The sequence below is a fragment of the Aquila chrysaetos genome, chromosome 22 (assembly GCF_900496995.4).
Source record: "Aquila chrysaetos chrysaetos chromosome 22, bAquChr1.4, whole genome shotgun sequence".
Classification (NCBI taxonomy): Eukaryota; Metazoa; Chordata; class Aves; order Accipitriformes; family Accipitridae; genus Aquila; species Aquila chrysaetos.
This window is the reverse complement of record NC_044025.1, coordinates 10,599,264-10,611,561: the sequence shown is the minus strand read 5'-3', so window position 1 is coordinate 10,611,561 and position 12,298 is coordinate 10,599,264. Positions and strand designations below refer to the sequence as shown.

At 50.2% G+C, this 12,298-nt stretch overlaps 1 long non-coding RNA gene across 1 annotated transcript; it reads left to right on the top strand.

Annotated features, from left to right (window-relative positions):
* Positions 1-10,536: 10,536 nt before the first annotated feature.
* LOC115334450 lies at positions 10,537-11,729 on the top strand. Its single transcript, XR_003921126.2, has 2 exons — positions 10,537-10,717; positions 11,420-11,729. It is a non-coding gene; the product is annotated as an uncharacterized LOC115334450 (long non-coding RNA).
* The last annotated feature ends 569 nt before the right edge of the window (positions 11,730-12,298 follow it).

Sequence of the window (12,298 nt, the reverse complement as noted above, 5' to 3'; positions counted from 1 at the left end):
TGCTTTCCTAGGCAGGGTAGTAATACTGATAACAGGGAGATGGATGCTGGGGGAGCACTAGGACTAGGACATCGGGTGACCTATATCCAGTCCAGAAGGGAGCCACCAGTCCTTGCATCTCTGATATTCAAGGAGTCAGATCCTACTTTTGCCCCGTCAAAAATTATTTTGCTTGGGCAGATACAGCGAGTTATGGCTCCTTATGTAAAATCAAGGCATTTCAACAGTTACAGTCCTAAGCTTATAGGTGAGGGGTTTTTTTCAGCGTAAAGCAGCTGTGCTCTTGTCACGTAACTGGAGACAAGCAAAGCACCACAAACTCCTGCTGAAATCCTGCGAGTTACCTGGAGTATTAATGGTGCTAAAATCCAGGACTCTTCTCCTGGGAGAAGGTGCCCTTGAAGGACGGGATGATGCACTGCTGCGTCTGAAATTCTTCCATGAGAGCTATCCCTCTGACGCAGTCCTGTCGTCAGCACTACACGTCAGCCATCGCCAAGCTTCAACCTGACACCAAGGGATAAAAAAAAAATGGAGCAGCTGAAAGGAGGAGAGATCCCTGGGCACTAAGAAATGAAGTTAGAAACCCTTATTTTCCTAACGTGTGTTTGAACCTTAGAGTGAATATTCCTCCCCAAAGTCTGTCCCATGCTGCAAATCCTGCAAAACCCCTTCGTCCATGGAAAGTCCCTTGGCAGGTTGTGCTGCTCTGTGGGATTGCACCTACTGCTGCTCTCCCTGTAAAGCATGCAAGGCTGTTTCTGAATATGTGAGCCTTTTTACACCTGCAGTAAACAGTGGAACAAACTTTCACCTTCAAAGAAAAGCAGAGCTTGTTCAGTGGAAAAATACAACCTTGGCAGCCCTGGCCATGCAAACTGATAAAAAAAAAATCCTGCCTGTTAATCACAATTCAAACAGAAATCCGCTCCCCGTCAGCCAGGGGAGCTTGTTTATGTGTTTCTTGGAACAATAAAACTCATTACCTGGCAGCCGATCAGCTTTTATAACCTAAGCAGGCACCTGACAGAGGGGCGCAAAAGAGAGCTGCTTCAGCACAAAGCCCGTTGCGGAAAAGCCAGCCAGCGACAGCAGGGCTTTGGTCCCAGCGAGGCACCGACATGCACTTCCAGCTCTGTGGACATGCGATGTCCTTTTCCAAGTCTTTATCGTGACCCTTCTGCTGTCATCCATAATCAGAGCCTCACGGCGCCCAGAGCCCACAGACTCCTGCAAACTCTGTGGACAGGATTGCACACAGATCCCAAACTGCTCCCGGTCCAAACAAGGGGAGGTTACGGGGGCACGAACGACAGCAAAAAGTAAAAGAGATCAGAGTGAGCCCTGCAAACGTCACCTCAGTGCCACAGTTTTGGGGAGACAGATGGGCTCAGCTGGGGGGTTCGCTGGGAGCAGAGGGAAGGAGCGGGGCGGCCGGTGAGGCGGGGGGGCAGAGGAAGAGGTATGAGCTGGGCAAGGAGGCACGAGGGGCCGAGACGGGCAGTGGCAGAGCCCGAGCGTGGCGGAGCCGGAGGATACCTTGATGACACCTGAACTTTGCCCGCTGTGGATGTGTTAGGGAGGCATTTTCCCTTCTCGCCCCTCGTTTATTCTCCCTGTTTTGCTGTTTTGTTTGTTTGGGATATCAAGGTACACAGTTCACCCTGGTTTACAGCTTTGAACTCCCATTTCCCCTGGCTCCCACACGAGCCACTGTCCCCCCGCGCTAGCAGGGCTTGGCCAAGACCCTGCCCCTCGTATTTGATCCAAGACGCCTAGAAACCCAGGACGCAGCAGGCGTGCGTCGGGCTTTCAGCTTATATAAACCTGGTGTTCTACAGTTGCATACATCCCCATGGAAACCACAAGGAGTTTCCCCTTGGTGAGGACGGCAGTAACATCACTTCCTGCTGCTGACAAACCAATTTGTCACGAAGTGATAAAAAGGCATGGTTTGTGTTTGCAGGAACTGGCTCCGGGCTTTGTTCCTCCCAAGCCAGAGGCTGCTCTCCCGCCCTGAAGGCAAACAATGGCCATTGTGCGCTGCGCAGAGCAGGGATGGAAAGATGAGGACAAGCCCTTTGGGCCCCCAAAATGCCAGAGCACGGACCACCGACACCCCAAAGGTTACAAAACATATAGAAAATGCAAGTCACGGCAGCGTGTAACCCAACGAATGCAGCACGTGGGGCTCCATACAGCGCCCACGGACGGGTCCCCACAGCCGTGGGGTGTATGTGGCCAACCCACGCAGGGACACAGCACATGAGCCGCGTGTAATATCCCCAGCAAGATGCAATACCCAGGGGATACAGTATACCCAGTTATCACATGACAAACAGACACAGAGTTCCAGATTAGACGTGTCTCGGGTAATCCCCTTGTCTCAAAGCTTTTGCCTTTCTTTTGTAATCAGCACTTCGAAAGGTGCTGGGTGTACTCAAACTTAGGGACTATCCTGCATTAGTCACCCCTAGTATCAGACTAGCAGGGCCACAGGGATGTGTTATGCCATTACGTTGAAAAAAAGAACATTACATCCAGATCATACACAGGCAAATCTAGTTTGCCCGGTTACCACCTGGGTTTTTTCCACTGTCTGGCTCCAGGGCAGCAGAAAGGGCACTGAAAGTCATTTGGAAATGGTGTTTAAGTGCAGCCCCGGAGAGCCCACTCCCCAGAGTCACAGCACGACGGGGAAGAAAAGGTTGTGGCGTGTGACTGTCTAGTGTAGTTAAGAGTCACTACACCTCAAACTTCATCTAAACCTGTTTCTTATCCTTTCCCTTGTCCAGCAACGACGTCCATGACAGACACCTACATGCAGTGTAGCCAAGGAGACTCCACCCAGGGCTTTGGCATCCCCAAATCTGCTCCGATCCAAGGCTGTAGGGAGGTTGGGAAAACAGCTAAAACCCAGGCTCAAACCCACTCACGCTGAAAGAACAAACTAGCCCTGAGGTTTGTGCTGCGTGTGGCCTTCCTGCTACATGCTATTTACTATGATGCAGAGCCCGGGGCCGTGGCTGATGGGGGGCTGGCAGCCCAGCCGAGAGGCACAGCCAAGGCACCCAGCCGGCTGGGTCCCATCAGCACCCATCAAGGGCATAAAAGGTTAAGTGGGATCAAGATATTAAAGGAGGCCTGAAGAGAGAGACCTGAGAGCTTGGGGAGAAGTAGGAGTTGCTGAGTTAATTGGCATTGCTGTGAGGATTTCAGCCTGTCTAGCTGACCCCACGGGGGACCCAGCTCGGGGTCTGGCTCAGGTCTGTGTGTCTTACTCTTGCTTGGACTGTGGCCATGTAATACTGAGGGCAACCTCCAGGAGATGAACCCAGGTACCTGAGAGGAAGCAGCTGAGCTGCTCTGCTGCTCGGGTGGGTGAAAGATTCTTGGTTTTGAGAGCTATTGCCCATTTTGGAAGTGTAGTTGTACAAACCTGTGCTTGTCTGGAAAGCAGTGCCAAGGTCCTATATGGACCTGACGCTTAGTCTGGCACAGAGCAAGTTGGCTTTATCATCATAAGACTAGTGGCCAAAAACCAGGGGAAAAGGCAGGTTTGTTCTTTTTCCTTACATGGTGTGGGACAGCCTATTCTCCAGGTGAGGGGTTTTTTTGGTTTGTTTTTTTTTTTTCCCCCTCTCCCCTGGGAGTTTCCATTTCCAGGGTTTTCCAGCTGCTGCGTGCGGCTGCACACCCGTCCCGCAGTGCCAGGCAGTGCGTGCCCTCAGTGCTGAGCCTTGCCAGCACCCATGGCACAACCGAGGGGCTGAGGGCCAGCTGAGGTCCCCGGAGGCTGCTGGGCTGGGGGTTTCCTGAGCGGTGCTCTCAAGCTCTTGCATTTGCATGTGTTTCCTCCTAGACACAGAAATGACTAGGTCTGGGCTTCCCCTCCTTGGCGCTGCTGGCAGGCAGGGGAGTGGGTGAGCTGAGACACCCCGCACAGCCCGTGGGCAGCTTCCAGCTCACCTGCCAGCCGGCAGTGGGTGCACGTGTCCTCCAGGTGAAAAGAACAGTGATGTGCTGCTGGCTTGGGGTCTGGAGGGTTGAAGGTGTTTAGAAAGCTGGAAGAGAAGATGTTCGTGAACATGCTCGGTGTCCGGGAATGGGGATGAAGCACAGCTAGTAAGGGTAGATGTTAGTAACCCCGTTACATCTTACCTCGGTCTTGTTTGCCGTACAGGCTGGGTGAGTCAGGGCTGTGGGAACACTAATTTCATCAGCCAATTCATTCCAAAATCCATAATGTATAGACCATGCTAGGGCTATCGCAAGTGCCACAGAAAATGCTTCATTTCTCCTAAAAGGGTTATGTATGACACCAGTCCCTCTCATTTCAATACCTTTTGGTTCCCAACTGTAGGCCGTGTTTAAAAATAAACTCCCAGAGGACTCTAATATGACTTAGTTGCCTTCTAACGCGGTAACCAGTTGGCTACAAATTAGCAGGTTCTCGCTACATGTTATTTTTTTTTTTAAATTATAGTCTTTGTCTCAGAACCAAATGTAGGTCCTACCTGAACTAAAACAATAAAGTTCAATGTCATTTTTAGACTTCTAATTTCTGATATAACTTAATTTTATTTGAAAGGGTTTTTTTTTTTTTTGTTCCCCAGCAATTGTGGTGCAGATGTCTAAAAACGGCTTTTTCAGGTCTTTTACATACTGGAAAGAGGTGGCTTCTTTTCAGTGTCTTCCCTAAATTCTTGTCAAAATATCATCTATGGTAAATTTGTTTCCACATCAGTATCTTGTTCTTTCAAATATTAAGGTTTTGTTAATTGGCAGCTGGGTCATAGCACTATGTGGTTTTGATGGCAGGTTTTTCTAATTTCTGGAGGATATAAACTGCAGATGTTCATTAACTCTAACAGTGTTTCCTGATACTCTGTGATACTCGCAGACCAACAAGCAACTTCTTTCTTTTCTTGTCTTCTGCAATGATATCTTGATGGTTGCAGATGTATATTTCAGGGGCTTTTGCACAATGAGTATTTTAAAAATTATATCTGTGTGATTGTTTTCAATTCTGTATGCATGTACAATCATTCTTACATATAAAATATGCAACAGAAAGGTGTGAACTTTGCTGCTTTTCAGTGGTTTAAAGTGCCCAGTGGTTGTTCCCATTAGCCAGGCAATGGGGACACCCTTGATATAAACAGGTGGCATAAACTACGTAATCATGTCTGGTGGGTCTTTCTTTTTTAATCACATAAGTGCTGGTTTAAATGTTACGTTACAGGATGTTTTCTTGGTCTTTGTTGTTAAAACAAAGTCAGCAGTCCTACACGTGTTGGCTGCGATAGCATCAGTTGTGAACTCGGTCTGTGTCTGGGCACACGTGGCATTTCCCCCGCACTGCTGGGCTTTGCTGCTGGAGATCAAAGCTCCCGGCGGATGGCCTGGGTGCCAGCCTGGATCTTCTGCAGCCTGGTGAGATCCTACAACCGTGTCTGGTGATGGCCACTTCTCCCATTCCCAGGTCTAGGTGGATGATATCTGGCACCTTGGGGGAGGAGGTGACCTCTGGAAACATCTTTAGGCCTTGTTGGCAGCTGAGTATGAGGAATGCAACTGCTCAAGACACACTAACACAAACTGCAGCATCTACTGAGATAAGCACAGGTGGAGCAGGGTGGTTGAAGCTGGTCAAAAGTTGAAACCCTGTCAGCTCCTGTAGGTTGGCTGGAACTGCTGTTCTGTCACTGGGATGCTTTGAGCCAAAGGATTTCTGGCTGCCCTGGGAGTTGTGTGAGGATCTAGCTGAACAGCAGATTGCACACTATCGAACAATAGTTTCCACCCTTTCCTACTGACTGGGAGGAACAGAAAGGAACGAAGTCATTTGCAAGGAGAAAAAAATCCTTTCGATCTTTTTCTTTTGCTCTTCCCACTCCCTTAGAAGAGTTTCCTCCCTCCTGGAGCCAGCAGACATCTCAGCACTGAGCAACCCCAAATTTCAGCACCTTCCCTTGCTCCTCTTTATTCTTTAAACACTTGTCCACGGGTGCCAATGAAGATGGTCATTTATAACCGCCTTTTGTTCCTCTGTTTACAGCTTCCCTTCCAGACTCGGGGGAAGGCTGATGTCAGGGTGCTACATTTGGGCTCGTCGTACTTTTATCTGGTGTTAATGCCTTCCATGAGCAGCGGGAATGTGGACCGCAAGGCGAGCTGCCAGGGCGGCGAGGGGAGAGGGGGCCTGGGGAGGGCAGAAGGGAGGCGGGCAGTGCTGAGTCGGGGCATAGCGTGATGCTGCCCACCCTGCTCTCCCTGCCAGGCACCAATTGGTTTGCTGGAGAGCACCATGGTCATTTATGGCCTTGTGCGGGGAGGGCCTGCCCACTGGCACCCCGTCCGTCTGTCCGGGCAGCTGGCAGAGCCGTACGTGGCACCACGAGCTACGCGCTGAGCTATTTTTAAGATGCCTGGGCTGCATCCCAAGTATAGCGTGCTCTATTTCTGGTGTGAAATGATCTTCCTGGGTGGGGGATGCAGAGATTTTTTTTCATACGAAACACATGGGTTTGGGTTCAGAGGCAGTGAGAGAAAGAAACAGCTGGGCATGACTGGAAGAGAGGAACCAAAAAAAAAAAAAGAAAAAAAAGCAGAGGGAGCTGGTGGCCACGAAGGTCTCATCCAGAGGGACAGCTCTGCACTCACTGCTGCTGTCAAATGCTGATTGCCAATGGTTTGCTCATGGATCAGGAATCAAAAAGGCCTGGGTTTGGTTTACAGCTGGGGTTTATTGAGGACACTGGAGGGCTTTGCATTTGTTTGAAATAGGCTGCTGGGGGAGTTGGAGATTCCAAAACATTTAACAAGGCTGAAAGGGATGAACAGGGGTGCTAAATGCAGAGCTGTAAACTTGCTGGTTGCTTTCACCAATTTTGGACCCACCTCTTGCTTTAGATGGACTAGATCTCAAGGGCAGCAGAACACCATTTGTTCACCAGGGCTTAAAAAAATTCCTAAAAAGAACTAACCAAAAGGAGTTGTTTGTTTATTAGATGCCTTGTAGTGATATCAAGAGGCTCTGAATAGTGCTGCAGGCTCCATTACAGTGGGGATGTCGCATTTGTGGGGCAGCAAAAGGAAAGCTCTGCTCCTGCCTCTAGGTGCTGGAGCAGATAGACCAGGCCATCACCCATGCCCTGCCAGGCTGCTTACTGTAGGAACATATTTTACAGATAGAAAGGGATGTGCAGGGCCATGGACTGACTCCCCATGGCTGTGGGTTTTGCAAGTGCAACCTTCATACCTACATCTGAAACTGGATGTCCAAAGTGTTTTGTCTTCTCACACACAGGTGGGTTGGTGATGACACAGGCTTCTGAGAAGATAGAATAGGATGTAAAAGAGTTTTCTTTAAAGCTTAAGAAGAATTTGCCATTCTTATTTTTTCAGCTACCTTCTAAGGACCCACTCCTCAACAGTAAGTTGCACAAAAAATGCCATGACTCTGACACTAATCATGGTGCTAATCAAAGTCCTCTTCTCTGAAACCTATTGCTCCATTACCTCCACTCACCGGTGCACCAGGAAGAGCTTTTCATCAATCATAAATTCAAAGTGGGAATATTTGATATTTTCAAAGCCCAGCACAAGACTGACAGCTTTTCCTTTGAGATGTTCTTTTGGAGGAATATTTAGGTTTTTTTGAGGCTGGATGAAAATTTTCTACTTTCTGATTTAACACTATCTCTTTATAAAAGAAGTTGGCTCCCAGGGATAGGACACAAAATACTTCCACCTACTACCAAAACACAGAAGAAAGGAGCGAGTAATAATATTCAGAATGAGAACTAGGTCTGTTTGCAGGTAGAGACAATCAGATCCAGCAGACTGGGCTTGAGGTGATGTTTCTCATCTACTTTTTCTGGTTACCAAGGGTAGCAGATGTAAAGATACAAACTGATTTCTAAGGCCAAAACAGACTAATTTGATTATGCAGTTGAAGTCCTATGGAATGTAAGACAAACTTCTGTTTGAAAAAAACCCCTATTCTTTAGAAGGATGCTGTCCTGATGAATGATTTAAAATGATGGAGATGTATGTAATATTTGTAGAAGAATTTTTGGGTAGTGTTTTAGTGGAAAGAGCAGATGACGGTGTCAGAAACCATTGATTCTCAAAAGCGTTCTGTGTTACTTTCACCAAGCCACCTCCTGTTTTTCTACTTCAGTTTACTTTTCTCTAGAACGAAGACTGTGATGTTATGCCTTGGCATTGTCAGATTTAATTAGACTGCTCACCAGCTGGTGACAGACAGAAGCAGCTCACTGGTGAGAGCACACATCCATCACGCTTTTTCTGGTGGAGTATGTTGTGTATTTTTAGGGCGCGATGGTCATGAGATCTCACCATTGCCTTAATATCAACACATGTTTTGCCAAATTTTTGTGCTTAGAGGACTTGTTTTCTCTCCCCAGGGGAGCTGGGCTGATGGGCTTGCAGGAGGGCACAGATGGCTGTGTTAAAGGCCTGGCCAGCTCAGGGCTGTGGCTCCTGAGCTTGGCTTGGAAGCAGCCTTGGCAAGAGCGGGTCCAGCTAAGCACAAGGGCAGAAGCAGGACAGGGAACAGTCTGGGGTGGATCCGGAGCAGGAAAACCCCAGACAGAGATTGCAGCTGGTATGGAGTGATGAGTGGAGTCAGGGATGGTGTTTTTTAGGATGAGGGAGAAGGAAAATATGTTTGCCTTGGGGGGAAGAACCAGGAGCTGAGCAGAAATGGGGAGGCATGGCGGGGGGATGCAGATGGGAGCAAGGGAGGTGTGGGGACATGCAGGTCACTGGGGAAGTGGTGGAGGCAAGGGGGTCAGCAACTTCTGTGTTTGTGGCAAGAGAGGAGACAGAGGGAGTTACTGGAGAAGCAAAGGCAAACTGAATGGAAAGGAAGATTACTTCATATTTGTAGTGGTTTTCTCTTGCACAGTGAGGTAAGGTCCTGGGTGGAGAGAGACGGTGGAGGCTGGCAGCAGAAAAGGAGACTTGGATGGATGAGCAAGGAGGGCTTGTGAAGCAAGATGGTGAAAAGGCAGATGCTGGAGGCCATCAAACCATTTGGTGAGGAAGAAGGTAGAGCTGATACAGGGGAGACCCAATCTGCAATGGGGGAAATATCTCCTGGACACCAGAGATGCTCCACAATGTGAATAAGGAAGTGGATGCTGAGAGTGAGCTAAATCTTAAATTATCAGACAGAGCTCCATGATGGGAGAAAGGACAAAAAATTTGAGGGAGAAGAAAATGAAGTGTGAAACAGTCAAGTATATTTGTAATAAAGACAAGGAAAATGAAGCGGAAAGGATGGGGCTGAGAGCAGGCAGATAGCTGGGAAATCATTGAGTGATCAAGCGTGATGGACAGAGCTCCCTCTACCCTGTTCAGGTTGGAAAGGGGACACTGAGTGGCAGGAGGAAGTTAGGCTATTTGCCCATGTTTTAAAGAAATGTCATCCCCATTGTGCAGAAGGGAAAAAACTGACTCCTCAATTTTTAAGGAGGATTGTAGCTTATCTAAGTCAGGACAGAAAGGGTTATAACAAGGTGAGAAGTGGGGAACTTGTGTTCTTACTTAGAGCTAAGCACTCAGGTCACGATTGGGCCCTTCAGGGAGAGAGCTCTCTGTTTCTAGGGACTATTTCTCAGGAAGGTCTCCATTCACAACCAACTGGTCCATGCTGAACTGTGCACTGCTACAGCTGGATTTCTCCTCTCTTGTAACTAGCTGGAGCACTTCTCTTCCATGGACAGGTGCTGCACATGGTCCCACAGCACTTCCAGACTTCGGGACCTTGTTCCTTATGCAAGCAGGAGGCACAGAAATGTAGAGGGAAGATGCAGCTGAGTGCAGGTGAAGCTGCAGAGCCATGTGCCTTATGTTGGTGATTTAAGGATCCTATTGACCGTTTGCACTGGAGAGCCTGAAATTTGTCACAGAGCTTGCCCAAGCCTCTCACCCACTGTTGCAGCTTTGGCTGACTTGTTGCTCCATTTCCCACTTCCACTGCACAAGCCGGTTTCCCTTCTGAAAGACAGTTTAACCTCTAGAAAAGAGGGCCTGAATCTCCCTTGTGTTGCCCTTCCCATCATGACGTAAGTGGGTATAAGGTATCACCATGTCAGAAGTGGGAGCAGTTGCTCCAGGCTGTTCCCCTTACAACCTGGCTTTCCACCAAATTGCCAGTCCTGGATCTGGCCAGAGATCTCCATTTTCTCACCCTCCTCCTCCCCTTCAAGCCAGTAATGGGTCTCTGAAAGGCAGCTAAAGGAATGAGAAATGGCTTTGCAAGAAGGAGGCTGCCTGTGGGAGTGTGATGTCATGGCCGAAGGAGCTCGGCCATGTTTGTGGATGCGCTGTGCTGTTGGCCCCGTTGCCTGGTGGCTGCTGTGATATGTTTATCCTTTTCCTGAGCTGTGTGAACTGCTGTTCCCTTGTGCTGCAAAGTTCAGATGAGGTGCTGGAACTCACTGGCTATAAAAAGTGACGGCTCAGCCTGTGCCAACCGTTCTGCAGGAGCGGCTTGTGCAACTGGAGGTGCGGAGCCCGTGCGGGGAGCAAGGGGTGCGTGGGTGCTGCCGGGTCAGCTCTCCAGCTGAGCAGCAAGCCTTTCCTGTGTGGTATCCATGCCAGCTCTGCTGCCCGCACAGGAGCGTGTTGCTGGCACGCTTCTCGCTGAGTTGTCCCTGCCCGTGGGTGACGTGCGTATGGGGTGTGTGGTGGCCTCTGAACTGTGTGTGCTTTGGAGGTGAGCGGAGGGAACAGCCTCCTCCTGCTGAGCACATAGCGGAGGTGGCCGTGCTGGACCAGTGGCCACCCAGCCCCTCTCTGAGGATGCAGAGGGTGGGAGAGGAACCAGCCGGGTGTGCTGGATTTCTCCTCACACATGAAGGTGGAGCACCTTCTCACCAACAGCCATGCCCACCCTTGGAGGCGTTGGCTGTGCCGGGAACTCCCTACGTGACCCTTGGGGGTCTCACATGAGAGAGGGCTTTGTGAGACTACCGGCCTTTCCTCCTGCCACGAGGAGAAGCGTGCATCCCCCTGGCCCTGCTTTAGCTCACCATCAGCCACGGGGAGCAGCTGGCTGCATAGGTCCATGCGTTTCCCTCTTCTCCCCCCGAGAGAGGGGCTGTTTGTGCAGGGTCGAGCGCACAGGATCCGTGCCGGAGGAGGCTGGGAACAGAGGGGCTGTACGAGCCTTCCTGCCTGGCTCCTGCACCGCACGGTGACGTTGGCGCCGCAGGAAGGAACAGCGGGTTCCTGAGGGGACATTCCTCCCATAGCTCCGCTGGGCTGCCGTGGCCCCCTCCCAGCCACGGCCCCCCTGGCACACGAGCCTGTCTCCAGCGGCTATTATTGAAACCCATTTCCATGGCACCTTTCCAGACCTGTATTTCTTTTCACACGCCAGGGTGGAAGCAACTCCCCCCCCCCCCCTGCCCTGAAGCCTTCATCCAGAGACTTCTCGCAGCGGCTGTACTTTTCCAGCGTGTGCAGAACATTGCTGCGTCTGCCAGGCAGGAGGGAGACCTGCGGCTTCGTTGAGGACTCCTGGAAAGCAGGCAGGAGGGATGCACAGGCTGATGCTTGAACGCGGGTTCCCTGCGAGTAAAAGCATCCCTGTCTTCGTGCCCTTCACCCCTCTCTCTGCTTGTTATTTGCTGATTAAGGTCTAACTATAGTCCAGAGATTGCTTTTGGAATAGAAATTACTTAAAAGGTCTGTTGCTTACTGCATTTTGCACACTTTTCTGTTTTCAAACATTCTCCTTTTTGCATCATTTCTTTCATTTGCCTTACAAGAATGCAAATGATTTTTTGGCCAGCAGTACTTCAGCAGCTGTAGGAAAGTTACAGAGAGGGGAGTGTATGCTCGTCCCTGCCCCATCTGCCTTCTGGGGCCAGGCTCGGTCCTGCCAGCTCAGCGCAGCACCGGGGGTGATGAGGCCGATCTCTGTATATGGATATTTCTGCCCTAGATAGCCACAGCACTGAGCTGTCTCAGGATTTTTTACCCACACAACAGACACCAGGTCCCTCTGAAATGTAGTGCTTGAGGCTGAAACTGAAAGTTCGGAGAGAATTAGTCACTCCTGTACCCTAGTAACGTTGGCGAAAACCAGCCTCAAACACGGCGCAGGCGAGTGTTTTGCAATCCCAGCAGCAGCCCTGTGCCTCTCCTGACGCAGAGGGAGCGGGCGGGGGAAGTGCCGAACCGAAATGCGCCCCAGCCCCTTCCTCCTGCCCTGCTCACCCCACAACGGGCTGAGCCCCGGAGGTGGGAGTGGGGT